At 37.4% G+C, this 15,378-nt stretch overlaps 1 protein-coding gene across 2 annotated transcripts in view; it reads right to left on the bottom strand.

Annotated features, from left to right (window-relative positions):
* TAFA1 (TAFA chemokine like family member 1) overlaps nt 1-911 on the bottom strand; it is a 505,381-nt gene extending 504,470 nt beyond the window's left edge. For both annotated transcript variants that reach the window (XM_077770591.1, XM_077770592.1), the window contains exon 1: nt 471-911. The gene's annotated coding sequence lies outside the window, so the exon portion shown is untranslated. The remainder of the gene's footprint in view (nt 1-470) is intronic.
* Between the last annotated feature and the right edge of the window lie 14,467 nt (nt 912-15,378).

Below are 15,378 nucleotides of genomic sequence, written 5' to 3'. Positions count from 1 at the left end.
GCGTTTGGGGGCCTTTTTCAAATACCCTGCAAATTACAGAAAGACAAAATAGAGGTGACTGTGGCATGCATTGCCTACTTGTGAATTTCAGTTAAAATGCACTAGGAATTCATCTCAACTTTCAAAACGCCAACCACAATCAAAACTTAACAGTTTTTCAATGACTGCTTTCTCTTGCTCATTTCTTCCCACACATATATTTTAGCACTTAAAAAGATTCCTGTGACTTCACATTTTCAGTATTTTCCTTCTTTTTCCTTTTTTTATTTAACTTTCTTTAATTCTTAGCATCACTTCCAAGGTTCGTGCATATCACTCTCGTTGCTTACTCTCTTACCAAGAGCTTGTCTCTATGTTAATAAGTGTGTTCCACCAAATAATGCATCCAGCCGGTACATAGTTCCCTACATATGACTGAACAGGTTACAAATCTGCTTTCTGAATCTTAAATCCTTAAAGAGTCTTCTTACCTGAAAAATCCAGCCAAGAGCAGAGTACTCTATTAGTGTTCATTGGAAAGCTCTAACACTTTCTAAAATCCATCTGTGCACAATTGGAGATTTTTAAGAAAAAAAAAAAAAGAGCTTCCCAATAATCTTCTTTATCAGGATTAAAAAATATGTTTTTTCTTCCGATGCTATTTCCACAGTAAAGAAGACATCGGGCGCATTCAGACTGTATTGTCAGAAAAGGAGCCAAGGTTTGAGGGGTGGAAACCTTGTCATTTTCACCTTTAAAGCTTCTCCTGGCGTCACCTCTGCCTGATGAGACCTTTGAAGGGATGGTGGAATAATGTGCAGTTTCCTGATGAGAATCAGTTTACAGTTAATGATAGACCATCCCCAGTCCCGTGCATTCAGGGAAGAGTAAGGCAGCAAAATGTAGGAGCAGCGCTGCTATACGGTGCTGTAAGTAGCAGTAGTCTGGTAGTCTGTTTCGATACATCCCTCCTCTGTAAAGTATCACATGTCTTAAAGTGACATTACCCTCTATTACAGCTACAGTGAATTGAAATGCCTGCCCACTAACTCTTCAACAACTCAAGCTGCACTTTAACACTGTACTGCCTGGTATGTTATGTAGAGCTCTTACTGATGCTGTTCATTTGCCAAAAGAGTAAAGAGGGAATGAGAAACAAAAGAAAAAGCATTCTGCAAAATATTGATAGTGTTAATGGGTGTTAGACTTGTAACAATAAACTCGAAAGTGAACTGCGAGCCATTTCTTACCTCTTCATGTTCTTTGAACCAGTACATTAACCAAAAATATTGTTAGGCTTATACAAATTTAAGTCTGTCGATTGTTTTGGTAGCTAAATCTGGGAATATGGTATACTTGGAATACAATATAGATGCTTATATGCATAAGCCCAATAAAAACCTTCTGAGGTTTTTGAACATGTTTAAGAAATAGAAACATGTCATTTTCAGCATCAAAGACTGGGTTTTAACAAATAAATATGCTCAACGCATTTTTAAAAAAAATTTCCCTCTCCCTCTAATAACATGCTGGTATGGGGGAGGAAACACTCAAATTGAATATTTTGTTTCTAGTACTGTGTTATGGACACTCTCTTCTTTGGAAATATAGTGTGATTATATCTGAACATCAACGATGCATGTAAGGTGACCTAGTTTTCGCTTATTGACTGCATGGGCACTGATAGTCAGAAATATTCATTCAGTTACTTCATGAATTGCTTATAAAGCACCTACTATGTGTTAGATACTTGGACAAGACAGAGAACTAAACGAATGTGGTCTCCACTGTCATAGTTCATAGTGATAAGGGAACCTGGGGCAAACTGAGGGCAAAATATAGGCTGGCACTCTCCCTCCCCCACCCATAGGTAGAGTATGTATGATATTCCTGGGACACTCCTGGCTACCCAAGAACAAAGGAAGGGGGTTTAAGTGCTTGCCATGGTGATGTGGGAAACTAAGCACATGAAAAATTAAATTCTCTTACTGCCCACAGCCCACTGACACGTCCTTGACACCAGCAGAGTGACCTCCCTCTAGAAGCTCAGCTGCCTCCATGATGACACAGTGCTGGGGGCAAAAGGGAATCTTAGCTTAACATTATCCCAACCTCGAGGATCCTGTAAGTCTACTTCCTTTATCTTAACTTCCCCAAGATATAGGGTAGCAATCATACTCTAGGCTTATGGCCTCCCAGAATGCATCTGAAGGGTCTCATGATTGAGGTTGTATTAGACAGCAATAAGTGGTGTTTCCCTAGCAACAGTTAGCCCCTCAAGGTCCTTGAAACCTTGCTTCCAAAATACCTTAGAGACTTATTCTATGCCTGACCCCCTCCCAACCTGAGGGTGTGTCATGAGTTACCCGACCCCCAGTACAGATCTTTCTGCCCATGGGTCCTGTCCCTGTGCTTAAATAAAATCACTTTTTTTTGCACCAAAAACTTCTTCAAGAATTCTTTCTTGGCTGTTGCCCTGGGCCACCCACCATCACTCCAAAACTTCATCAACACTGTTTAGTCTTTCATCCTTTTTTTTCAAAATCAAAGTGGTTCTCATAACTTTCCTTGCTCACAAACCTCTCAAAACACCTCAGAATACTCCTGCTTTGCACAGATGTTATAAAGAAGGGTCAGTGCTGCCACCATGCTATTTTGGAAGCCATCCACTTTTTTCATGTTACAGAGTGAAAGAGTGAGAGACCCTGCAGACACAGAGATCTTCCCCACTGGTGTTTCTCCCTTTGCACAATACAAATGTAACAACACCAAAGTTCTAGTTAGTAGTGTGTGTTTCATTTCAGTGGTTCATTACTGTTGTGCTGGTGACACAAACAGAAATTGTACACCGACTGTGCAATCTCAAGAAAAAATAATAATAATAGTGCAGCAGCTAATGCTTATTGAACTTCTACTATGAGTACCACTACTCTGTAGTATGTTGTTTCTAAGGTATCAGGTATAATCCTTTTTACTAAGTCCATAGGATAAATATTTTCATTCTTATCTCCACTTCAAAGATGAGTAACCCGAGGGGGAACAGGGGGATTTAAAAACTTGCTCAGGGTCATATAGCTAATAAGCCTTAGAGCAGGTTTCAAACTCCAGTATTCTGGTTCAAGAACCCATCTCATAAAATATTTCACGGTTAAAACAACACCCCAAAATTAACCATTACATTTTCTTATTTCCTTGTCATTAAGATGGTCTCAAAAAAAGTATCATTCATTCATTCAAAAAGTATATACTGAGTACATTCCAGGCTTTTGAAATATAGATGTGTGTAAGGTAGTCTTTATGATTTTTTTTTGGTTTTGTTTTTGCTATGCTAATGAATTCAAATTAAAAGGAAGTTCACATTTACTACTAATGGCTACCATTTTTTAAAAAAGTAACCATTACGTTCTTCCTTTCCAGGGATTAAATTAAAGCTAAACACAGTAACTTATCTACAAATTAATTCAATTTAATAAGCTTGAAAGATGTACTAATGGATTATGTTCAAGGCACTCAGATAAGCATTGTTAATTTTTCAAAAAAAGACTGGAAGAAAGACATGCTCTTTCAAGCTTAAGTGACTTTCAATACATGTATGTGATGGAACAGGAATGTCAACGTAGTTCCATTTGTCCCCCCAAATACCTTGTAGAGCACTGTATTGCAGCAAATGACCATGTGTCCTAATAATATAAGCATCAACAAATATTGGCATTTAAGGCAATTTACTCCACTCTCCCAACTATTTTGTGATAACAAAACTATTCTCACACCTTTCAAAGAAGTTGGGACTTCCTACTGTCTGGCCATAAAGGGACTGCATCTCCTGATTCCTTCGTGGTTGAGTGCGCCATAAAGTTCTGGCCAATGAAGTGTCTGCAGAATTGATGGTATCTTTTTGAGGCTGAAGCATTTAATGTTGAAGCAACACCTGCCTTTGCATGATGAACAGGGACTAGCCACACTCTCAGCCTGGATCCTTGCGTGATCACAGAGCACAGGCCCTCCTCTTTTCCTACCAACCCATAATGGATATTCACAGTGAATAAGACATATTTTGTTCTTTAAGCAATTGAGATTTGAGGGCTATTTGTTACTGCAGCATAAGCTAGTCTACTCTGACTGGTAAGGACTTTAACGTACATTATTCATGTATTAATTGAATTTTTATTTCCCATACACTGCCCTAAGCTCTGAGGATACAGCAGTATACACATGAAACCAAGTTCCTGCCTTTTCAGAGCCTTTTGCAATAGAAATCCATTGGAGATTATTTTATTTTTATTTTTATTATTTTTTAATCAGAGCAATGATAAATCCAAAGCATTGATTGCTGCTGCCAGAATCCCTTAGGATTCTGAAAAACCAGGAGTTATAGGCTTATTACTCATGTGGCCCGTGGCTATGTCCTACTCAGCCATATTGTTCTGTGGGCACAGTATTTACAAAAGGCCAGGGACAACAGCACCGTTGTTTTAGCCCATCCAGTTTCATTAATTCAAGATACCCAAGTAGCTGGGAATTCAAACCATGATTCAGGCCAAAGTCCTAAAGATCTACATTTCAAACATAGTGTCTATGTATATACACATTTGTTGATGTAAAGACAAAAACCTGTTCATTAACCTATTTATCACCCCCATGGAGAAACTCACTTTTATTAAGAGGAAAAACAATGAAAATAACTGAGGGTAAAAGCTAAAACGCTCAGAATTGCGAAATAGCCAAGAATATTCAGCAAATTGTCCTGTATAATAAGAAGCAGTGGGCAGAGGGAATGAGTGATAGAGTATATGACAAGGAGAAAAGTAGGAGAGAGAAAAAAATTGGTGGGAGGTATAGAGGCAGAGACAGAAATATATCAGAGGCTCAGGAAGAGGACTTAGAACAGAAATGTCCAAAGGGGATTTCTTGGTGGAAAACCATATCTTAAGGAGTGTGACTCCTCTGTTTCTCCAAATGATTATAAAAGTCTAAAAAAAATTAAAAACCTCATCTATACTTTGTGTTAGTTATTAAGTTACCTGGGAAACCCATTAAAAGGGCTAATTCCTGCACCCTGACCTAAGGTACCATGAGACAATTCCTCATTCCACTGATTATCACACTTCTTACTTCTTCGCATTAGAAATAAAAGCCATCTTACTTCAGTTTAAGAAGAGTCCACCTAATAATTTGGCTAATTTTAATTCACAAATGTTCAGAGAAAAAAATTGAGACGTGTAAGAATTTATGTCTATTCATATTTCTAAATTGAAAAATAACTAAAGGAATTTAAATAAATTACATCTGGACTAAGAAACATGCCAAGTTTCAATCCAATGCAAATTAAGGTGGCTTAGATGTATCCCATTTAAATCATATTTTTTGAAGTAACACATTTTAGTTGTTATTTCTCAACCCTGATGGGTTTTTTCCTTGTTTCATTTCAGTTGGCTTATGACAATGGAGGCATGGATGAAAAGGTAATTGTCATGGCACTTTCTCTCTCATCCATGTGCCTTCTGTAGCACTGAAGCCCAATTTCTTTTTTTCTTATAGTCATTGGGGCTACCTATCAGTTGGCTGAAAATGTCTATTTTTAGATCATCATCATGAGAAGGGTATATACCTTTTCCTTTGGCTACGTAATAATGTTATCTTTCTTCCATTTGTGTATATAAATCATTTTTGTTATTTCACTTTTTTTCTCCTAGAACTCACCTGAAATTTTCCAGTCTATCAAGGAATTCTATGTGCCCTATGCCAGATACACAGCACGTATCCCTAGCTTGTCAGTTTTACCTTTGGGATCTAAATGGCATGTATATACTTGCCTTATTTCTCTTATCACTTGCCATGATTCAAAATATATTTAAGCTATGAAGAGTAAAAGGATGATGAAGAGAAATGAAGTACAATAAGAGAATAGGAGTTATATTAATAATATGTAATAGTGATGATGATTGATGACATATAATATATAACATATATAATAACAATATTATTATAATTAAGAATATAATCAAATATAATATAATAATGATGAGGGACACCTGGGCGGCTCAGTCAGTTAAATGTCCAACTTCTGCTCAGGGCGTGATCTCATGGTTCGTGAGTAGGAGCCCTTCACTGGCTCTGTGCTGACATCTCAGAGACTGGAGCCTGCTTCAGATTCTGTGTCTCCCTTTCTTTCTGCCCCTCCCCCACTCATGCTCTGTCTCCCTCTCTCTCTCAAAAAAATAAATATTAAAAAATTTAATAATAATGATGATAGTGCTATTCTATTAATACCTATTTTGGGGCAGAGGTCAGGGGGGGACCCTTTCTATATACAAAACCCTAGCTGCGGCTTTACATTCAGTGTCTCATTTATGACTTACAAAAGTGCTAATAGATCTATATTTCATTGATCTGTATTTTATGGGTAGAAAGTCAAATTTCAGAGAAGTTAATTATTTGAACTAATGTCACACCTCTAATATGGCTGAAGAACTAATATTCAGACTTATATTTAATTGACAGAACCTAAGCTCCAATCAAGCAAATACAGGCAAGCATATTAGCAAGAAACAATACATTTTGCATGATAGAGATAAAAGACCAAGTAAACAAAGATGAGCCTGATATAAAGTTTGAACATGAAAGGTAAACTATCAAAAGATACACAAGAAGCATTATTTTGACTTTAGGTATCCAACTTATAAAGTTAAGAAGAAAAAATTATTTCTTAAAAATCCATAGCATTCACAAGGTAAAAAGCAAAAGCAAACAAAGAAACAAAATAAGCAAACTACTGCTCAAGAAAGAATAAGAATCACTAATAGTAAAAGAGAATGAACAGAAGCTAAATCATTTTCTATAAAACTAGTGATATTTAGTTCTATATTTGGATCTGGATACATAAGGCAGAATTTTCAGAAATAGGAGACAAAATTTTTCTTAGGCTGGAAGGAAAGATAACCTTCATGTAGGAGTCTCATTTTTCACCTCTAGCAGCCTATCTCTACAATTACTTTATCAATTATAATTCCTCATTGCTTATCTTGTCTGTCTTCCAGGCAGAAGAAAAGAAAAGAACAAGGTCATTTCTTTTGTTCTTCTACTTCTCATCTCTTAATTCTTCATTTAGAACAGAGAGAAAGTTGAAACAACAGCCTCACTTTCTTCTCTGTAATCAAAGGAGTAAAAATCTGTTGTGTTAGAGACCAAGTGGTCTCTTTATTGCAAGAATATTAACATAAATATAAGCACATAAAGGTCATGAAAATGAGTGTTTTGGTGATAATTATAAAAACAGTAACATTATTTCTATTGTTCATAAAACTCACGCATCCATAGTCATATTCATCATCACTGTTGCCTAATCCCAATGAATGGTTCAAGCCATAAATGAAGAGTGTCTTTCCCATCTCCCTTTCTATAAACCCCCACATTATGTCACTTCCTATTACCTTGACTTTCTGTCTTTGCCTTAAATCTATCCATTCTCTTCCTCTCCATTCCAACCCTTGTTTAGGCAACCATCATCTTTCATCACCTATGACAATGCTTTCCTAATTAGTTCACTTGCCTTTAAATGTGCTCCGCCTACTCATCAGTCCCCACTGTGCAGTGAGAGGGAATGTGTTTGACATGCATGCTGATCATTCCACTCTTGTATTTAAAAACCTTTTGGTGGTTTTCCACTGAGCTTACAACAAAGCCCAAATTCATGACCATGGTTAAGAAGGCTCTGTATCAGCTACCCCTGTCTACTTATCTGCCCTCATTTTACAACACTCTCACGCTTGACTCCTGCTATAGTCTTCTCTTGGGTCCCTGGATGGGACATGGAAACTTCCTCATGGTAGCCTTCTGCCCCAAAAGAGATCTAGTTCCTCTGCTACATGCTCTTGCAGCCCTCAGGGTATCATCTATATAGCCTTAACCGCCATTGTAAGTAACTATTTTTGGAATTACTTACTTGATAACTGCTTTATCTCCTTACTGGAGTCATCATGAGAGCAAGGAAAACCAGTATCTTATTTACTGCTGTATCTTCAGAACTGAGCATGTATGTAGTACCTGGCATATAGTACACACTCAAATGTTTGCATAAACAAATAAATAATAATAAATGAGTCAAAAATAAAATGTGAGTTCACTATCATGATAGCATACACAACAAAATATTTTTCTAGAAATAAGTAGATGATGTGCCCTCCCCAATACCTTTTGCTAGTTCTCTTGTTAGCCAATAGCAGGCTTTTATAAAGTGACACATACTCAGGATGACTGCCTTGATCTGTTTCAAATGCTATGACAGTTAGTCAAGGAAATTGGCCCATACACTGTTTAAACTCATACTTACCTGCCACTAAATCTGTGTTGGATTTTTTTCTTTTCCTTTTTTTGGGTAGAAGAAAATAAATGAAACTGTCCTGAGTTTTCAGCCCTGGTCTTAGTATTTGATATCTGAGTCTGATCTCATGATAGAGCTCACAGCTGACCCCTGAAGAATAAAGAAAAAGTCTACTACTGTTAAAAATCAAAAGAAAGCACTTAGGATTTTGTTATATTGAAACTAGAAGATACCCCTCCACCTCCCAAAACCTCCTAGTCCAACCTCTCTGCTCTAGAGAAAATTTAAAAAAAAAAAGCAAAAAAACAAAAACTTAAGAAAGGGAAGAAGCTTATTTACCCAAGGGAATATGGTGAGTTTAGAGGCCTGAGTGATATTAGAACACAAATCTTCTAATCATCTAATGTCTCTTTTTCTCTCTCAATAGGCACTATCCAGTAGCTCTTTCTGTAATGCTGGAAATGTTCTATGTCTGAGCCAGCCAAGATGGTAGCCACTATCCACATGTGGCTATTAAGCACTTGAAATGTGGCCAGTACAACCAAGGCAATGAATTTTTAATTTAATTTAATTTAATTAATTTCAATTTAAGTAGACACATATGGTTAGTAGATACTGTATTGGACAGCAGACTTCTGGAATATGCCAGCTAGGTCAAGGAAGATAAAACCAGTAACATCAAATAATTTTCCAGTAAACTAGAAGATCTTGAATTACCTGACAGTAACCTTTCAGGACAAGAATAACATAGAAAGAAGGAGGTAGTATTATGCTTAGTTTCAATTAACAGAAAACAACAACAACAAAGTAATTCAAACTAGAGTACATAATTAAGAAGATGAATTTTACCTTTTTATAATTTTTTAATTATATTTATTTCTGAGAGAGACAGAGCATGAGCACGGGAGGGTCAGAGAAAGAGAGAGAGAGAGAGAGAGAGAGAGAGAGAGAGAGAGAGAGAGAGAGACAGAAAGACAGGATCCAAAGCAGGCTCCAGACTCCAAGCTGTCAGCACAGAGCCAGACATGGGGCTCAAATTCATGAACCATGAGATCATGACCTGAGTGGAAGTCAGACACTTAACTGACTGAGCCACCCAGGCATCCCAAAAATGAATGATTTCTTAAAGGTTGAGAGTTCACAGGTGTGGTTCACCTCCTAAACTATGGATTTGATTCAGCAATTCCACCAAGACTTCAAGCTCATTTTCAAATCTGTGTCTTTAGTCCATCCTAAGGTAGACTCTCCACAATGGATCAAGCATAGCTGCCCACAGCTGTCTGGGTAATAAGCTTCTTCATCCACGTAATGCCAACAGAAATAATTGTTTTGATTTCTGTCAGATAAGCAAGGAAGATTCTTTTTCAGTTTCCCCCGGCAACCCACTTCTCCTATCGCTTTAATTTAACTTGGATCACTTGCTGCTCCTGGTAATCTTGAACCAGGGACCTTGCTTGGCCCAGGGAAAAAAGATTGCATTGCTAAGCTTACAGCCATACCACACTCTCCATGCCCAAATTAAGAAAGAAATCAGCTTCTGCCAGTAGAGATGCATGGAATGAGGTGAGTGTGGTACTCAAGGGAAAATTAGGACAATAATGAGAAAGAGGAAATGAATATTAAAGAAACACCATCATGTTAAGTTAAGCTAATAATGTTTTCATATGTATTTTTAGGACTGAAGTACTCTGATTTTTTTTTTCTACATATAAGGTGTTAAACAACAAAATATTTGAAGATGTAACTGGTTTTATTAAGTGATTCAGAGAGGAGTTCCAAGGAGATGTCCAAAATGGAAGGTTTTAAGAAGGAAGGTGGGACAAAGAAGTTATTAGCAAAGAAAAGAAAAGAAATTTCCTGGCAAGGTAATGTTCTCTTTGGAGAAGGGCAAAGGGTCTTATTAGGTAGATTATCTCATTTTCTTTGGGGTGGGGATGGAGAAGTCTCCTGTGACAGATTACCTCATTGGTGCTGACCAGAAAATTTCTGATTCAGTTGAGACCAAATTTCTGGGAAAGGTTAAAACTGTAATTAGATTAGGTATTAAGCCCTGGTTTGGTGACTTGGCCAAGCATAAGTGATTTGTTTGTTTGTTTTAATGAAAGTAATATATTCATATTTTTTAAAGGTCAAGACTAAAGATCTAAAGAGAATACCTTTGGGGCACCTGGTGGCTCAGTCAGTTAAGTGTCCACCTTTGACTCAGGTCATGCTCTCGCAGCTCATGGGTTCAAGCCCACGAATTCTGTGCTGACAGCTCAGAGCCTGGAGCCTACTTTGACTTTTGTTCTCCCTCTCTCTCTGCCCCTCCCCCACTCTCTCGCACTGTCTCTCTCTCTCTCTAAAAAATAAATAAACATTAAAAAATAAACATAATATAAATAAAATAAAACAAAAGTAGATGAATAAATAGAAAACTTTTGAGGCACCTGGGTGGCTCAGGTCATGATCTCACAGTTTGTGGGTTCGAGCCCCATGGTGGACTCTGGACTGACAGCTCAGAGCCTGGAGCCTGCTTTGGCTGTGTGTGTGTCTCTCTCTATGCCCCTCTCCCACTCTGTCTCTGTCTCTCAAAAATACATAAGCTGAAAAAAAATAAATAGAAAACTTTTAAAGTCAACTATAAGTTATCACATGTAAGTTACCAGTACTTACATAGAAGTGTACATACACTTTTCCAAACATCCTTATTTGGTTTTGTGGCTTTTCTAAAAATTGTACTTTAATATATAATACATTTTTTCTCTGAAATATATCACATTTTCCAATGTCAATAAACTATTCCTCTAAAGATGACCTTAATCTACATAACGAATCTAAAGTACTTTCTATTCTCTAAATATTCCACAGTCCTTTGTTGCTTGTAAACTGTAGTTGACCACACTTTTGTGCCAGTAAATTTCCTGCTATGCAAGACCCAAGAATTAACAACAGGAATGTTTTTCTTTTTCTATAGGATCTTACATGATACCAATGGTTAACTACAACAGACAATCATAAATCCCCTTTGCCATAAATGGTTAACTACAACAGACAATCATAAATCCCCTTAAACTCCATTAAGTTTTCTTGACACCTTAAGTTTGTATTTTAACTTCTCTTCAAGGAAATTTCTTTTTTGGTCTTTGTCTTATTATCAATGTGGCTGATTTTTTCTTTTCTCTGGGTTGAATTTTTTTAATGGGGAAAGATAATTTCCAGAAATAGAAAAAATACAGAAAAATAGAAGTGTGTGTGTGAAAAAATATATATATATACATATATGTGTATATATGTGTGTGTATGTATGTATATATATGTATCTCCTTGGGCCTCCTTCCTTTTCCTTTGTTATTTTTTGACTTTGTCAGTCACAGTAGAATAGAAAAGCTAAGAGAATGGACTCTATATTTCAGCCACACCACAAACTCTCTGTTAGATCCTATGCAAATATCTTTCCCAAGTTGCCTCACTGATACCTGATTTAAATGATTATTGTTAGGGTATGCACCAGAGTGCCTGAAATTCTAAGTCTCTATAAACTATAAAAATTAGATTTGATTTATATGTGTCACTAAGATTTAGCTCTAAATGTTAAGATACTTTCTTAGATCTCCATGCTTCTGTAGATTCAACGTTTTCTGTTTGAAACATTCTGTTCCTCTTACCATTTCTATGTACCTTTCCTCTTCCCCTTCCAACTCCCAAGTCAACCCACTTTTTTAGATTTGGTTTTGTTACTACATTCTCCATGCAGTATTTCTTGGCTTCCCAAGTCTAGACTGGACACTCCTCCTCTGCAATTGCACACAATTCAGTGCCAGCTGCATTTGCTCTAGCATCTCTGCTCCACGCCATATTTACCTATTCACTTGTCTGTCCACTAGACTGTCTTTCATTTCTGTGTCTTCAGGTAAAGCATGGTGCCTTTCTGTTCTTCAAACATATTATGTCTTTCTTGGCTCCCAGCTTTTGCACATCTGGTACCCTCTTTCTGGAACATTCTTACGTCCTATTCTTTGGCTGTTTTTAATCCCTCTGGTCTCGCAATACCTTCCCTGCCCTTATCATTTCCTGTTTGAAAATACACACTAGTTTTCCAATGTACAGAATATAATATCAGATTTTGTTTTGAAACCCAAAGAGTACAGGCCCAGCATAAGCAATTTACACCCATATTTCCAACCTGAATATCATTCCAGTCCTCCCTACCCACTCCTATACTCACGATACTCCAGTCACTCTGGTCTTTTCTCAGTAACGCATTCAGGCATTCATTCAATCAGCAAGTATTCATTCAATGACCAAGGTACAGGGAATAGAACTCAAGAACTGGTGAACAAGATAATCATTATGCCGTCTCATACAGTCCAAATACTTTGCCGATTCGGAGCCTTTGTACATGCTATAAGCTCCTGTTTTATTTATCACTGTTTATTCACCATCTAGCAATGTACCTGGCACATAGTAGGTGCTCGATCAATATTTATAGAATAGATGAGTAAATGAAACGGTGAGTGAATGAATAAACATAACCATTTCTGATTTATTCATGTTTTAGGTGCTTTACGAATTTGCAGCAATATTCTGAGCAAGCGGTTGGCAGTGGGCTGAGTAGGGAGGAGGCAGGGAAGAATCTCAGATGATGTGTCTGTATGTGTATGGGTGTTTGTGTGGGAATCTGAGTCTGAGAATGCCTAAATGTGCATCACCAACCACATCCCAGTGCCAGAGGAAAGGCTTTTTGCACTGCTTCTTGTTTTCTCTCATCCACCCTTTTGTCCCTTTCTCCTAACACACCATATTGACAGTAGGCCTTCCCTACTCTTGGTTTCCACCCTCACATTCAGGTTTTTCCATACTGTAATGGGGACCATGTGGTATCTCTGGGAGTCCCAGCTCAGGAGAATCCAGTAGTTAGTGGTTTAGAGTAGAAGAGAAGAGAATTATAAAAAGGAGTTCAAGGGAAACTTGGATGTGACTGAAGGGGGTAGAATGCATTTGAGTATACTCCCACTTAGATGCCCTAGGCCCCAGGTCCCCAATCTTGACTATGAAGTACAATAACCTGGAGGAGTTTTAAAAACTCTAAATGTCCAGGCCTCCACCCCAAATCCATCATGCCAAGATTTCTAGAGCTGGGATCCAGGAAACAGTATCTTTCAAAACTCCCTAAGTGGTTCCAATTTGCAGCCAAGTTTGAAAACCTCTGTACTAAAACAAAAACTTACTGCAGTAGGCCTCTGGTCACTATAGCAACTCCAGAAATACCCATGATTTCTGTTAATTAGTTGCCAACTAAGATGCACATTCTGTGTTTAAGCGCTTTAAGGTTAGCCCAATGCCTGCCTCTTTATTGAAAGCTTATTAAGTGCTTAATATGAGAATAGTTACCATATAAACTTCTATTTTATTACTTTGAGGGTTTTTTTCTTAGCTCTCATTTAACTGTACAGATTATATGAACCTTACGTTTTCTAAGCAATAAATGGTTCATAAGCTTCATGGTTTTCCGCTTACATACATACCCCCTTCTTGATTTTTAATCAGTAGCCACAACCCCTTTTGCTTGGGCTAACTGCTGATGGCAGGAGTCTCTCCTGTGGCACAGGGCAGTCAGATTCCCTGGCCATGATCCAAGATGAGCGAAAAAGTCAATTGGTGCCAATGATATGCAAGGACAGGTTTGTAAAGATACTTCTTCATTCATCTAAGACAGATTCAGGAAATGATTTTCTCCTTTTGTCCAGACCTGAACAATGAGGCAGGTCATTGACTCAAAGTCATTAATAGGCATGTGGAGATCCTAAAGAGTTTGGCACCCTTAGCCCAAAGCTGCTACCACAGAAAGCCATGAGCATAAGTGGTTACAATATCCTTCGCTGAATCAAACCATCCTTAAAGTCCATGCAACACATACTAGACTTTCTCTGTGATGGTTTGAGGCATTTTGAGTAGGGCTTTCTGTTACTTGCAACCAAAAGAATCCTAATTAACAGACCATTAATAGACAGCCTACAACAATGGAAACATAAAACTAAAAATATTCTAAAGATTTTTTAATCCAAACTCATATTTTAAAAATAAGAAGATTAAGTAAGACCCAAACTGCTGATCTGATGTGTGCAAAGTGACATAACATACCTTACTTTATGTTACCTAGCATTGGGTCTTAATCACAAGTGTCTTCATTGACAATCCATTGCTCATTCTACTGAAGTAGAAAGTTATCTTCATTGTGAACGTTCACTTTTAATTTTCCAGTGTTGCTATATTTGCTGTGATGACCCTGATTTTTAAAATGCCATTAAATTTCCTTGGAAGGAACTCTCTCTAGAAATAGATATTCTCAGCACTCTCTGAAAAGACACACTCAAAGCCTGTAGATACCATCTGATTTTTAAATGTAGACGTCATGAAAGAATATGTAAAACTGTTGAAAATATGTATCACGCAACCCACCCCCAACCAAAAAAAATATTTAAAAGTTCTATCCAGTTAGGCTGCTTCAGTAAATTATGTTGCTGAATATATAAAATACTTGAATCTAAATTTAAAAATGCTCCCCCCCCCTTGATTAACCAGATTGTCCCCTCCCCTATATATAGGAACACTATGTGCCTGAGCCCACTTGCCATCTGTCACCACATTTTCCAAACTTCTCTTCCACCCCCTCCTCTTACACAATCTTATCACATAAAAATATTAGATTTCGGGGATTTGTATAATTTCATTAGATTTTCTGAGCCAAGTAAAAATAGAGGAAGTACTGGTATATCAAACTGACTCAGTTTTTGAGTGCCCAACACGTATCTGTGGTAGCCAGTAATGCCTTTTACGTAGAATTTATGTGGCCAGGAATATTAAGAATAAGTTTTTTCCCCTTATTATGGCATCTCATATTAGGAATTTGCAGATGTTCCCCATGTTGCAGCAAGAAATTTGGAGAGCTTCCAGAGAAGCCTGACTCATATACCATCCTATTGCTTTGTTTATTACCTTTTATAAAGTTTTGCGAGTTTTCTTAGATTAGAAAAATACTTACAAGCCAATTGAGGATTATCCTTGTTACTGCTTCCCCAGCTGCTGCCCCCCCCCCC

Source organism: Crocuta crocuta, unplaced genomic scaffold (genome assembly GCF_008692635.1).
Source record: "Crocuta crocuta isolate KB4526 unplaced genomic scaffold, BGI_CrCroc_1.0 scaffold126, whole genome shotgun sequence".
Lineage (NCBI taxonomy): Eukaryota > Metazoa > Chordata > Mammalia > Carnivora > Hyaenidae > Crocuta > Crocuta crocuta.
This window is presented reverse-complemented; position numbering and strand designations above follow the sequence as displayed.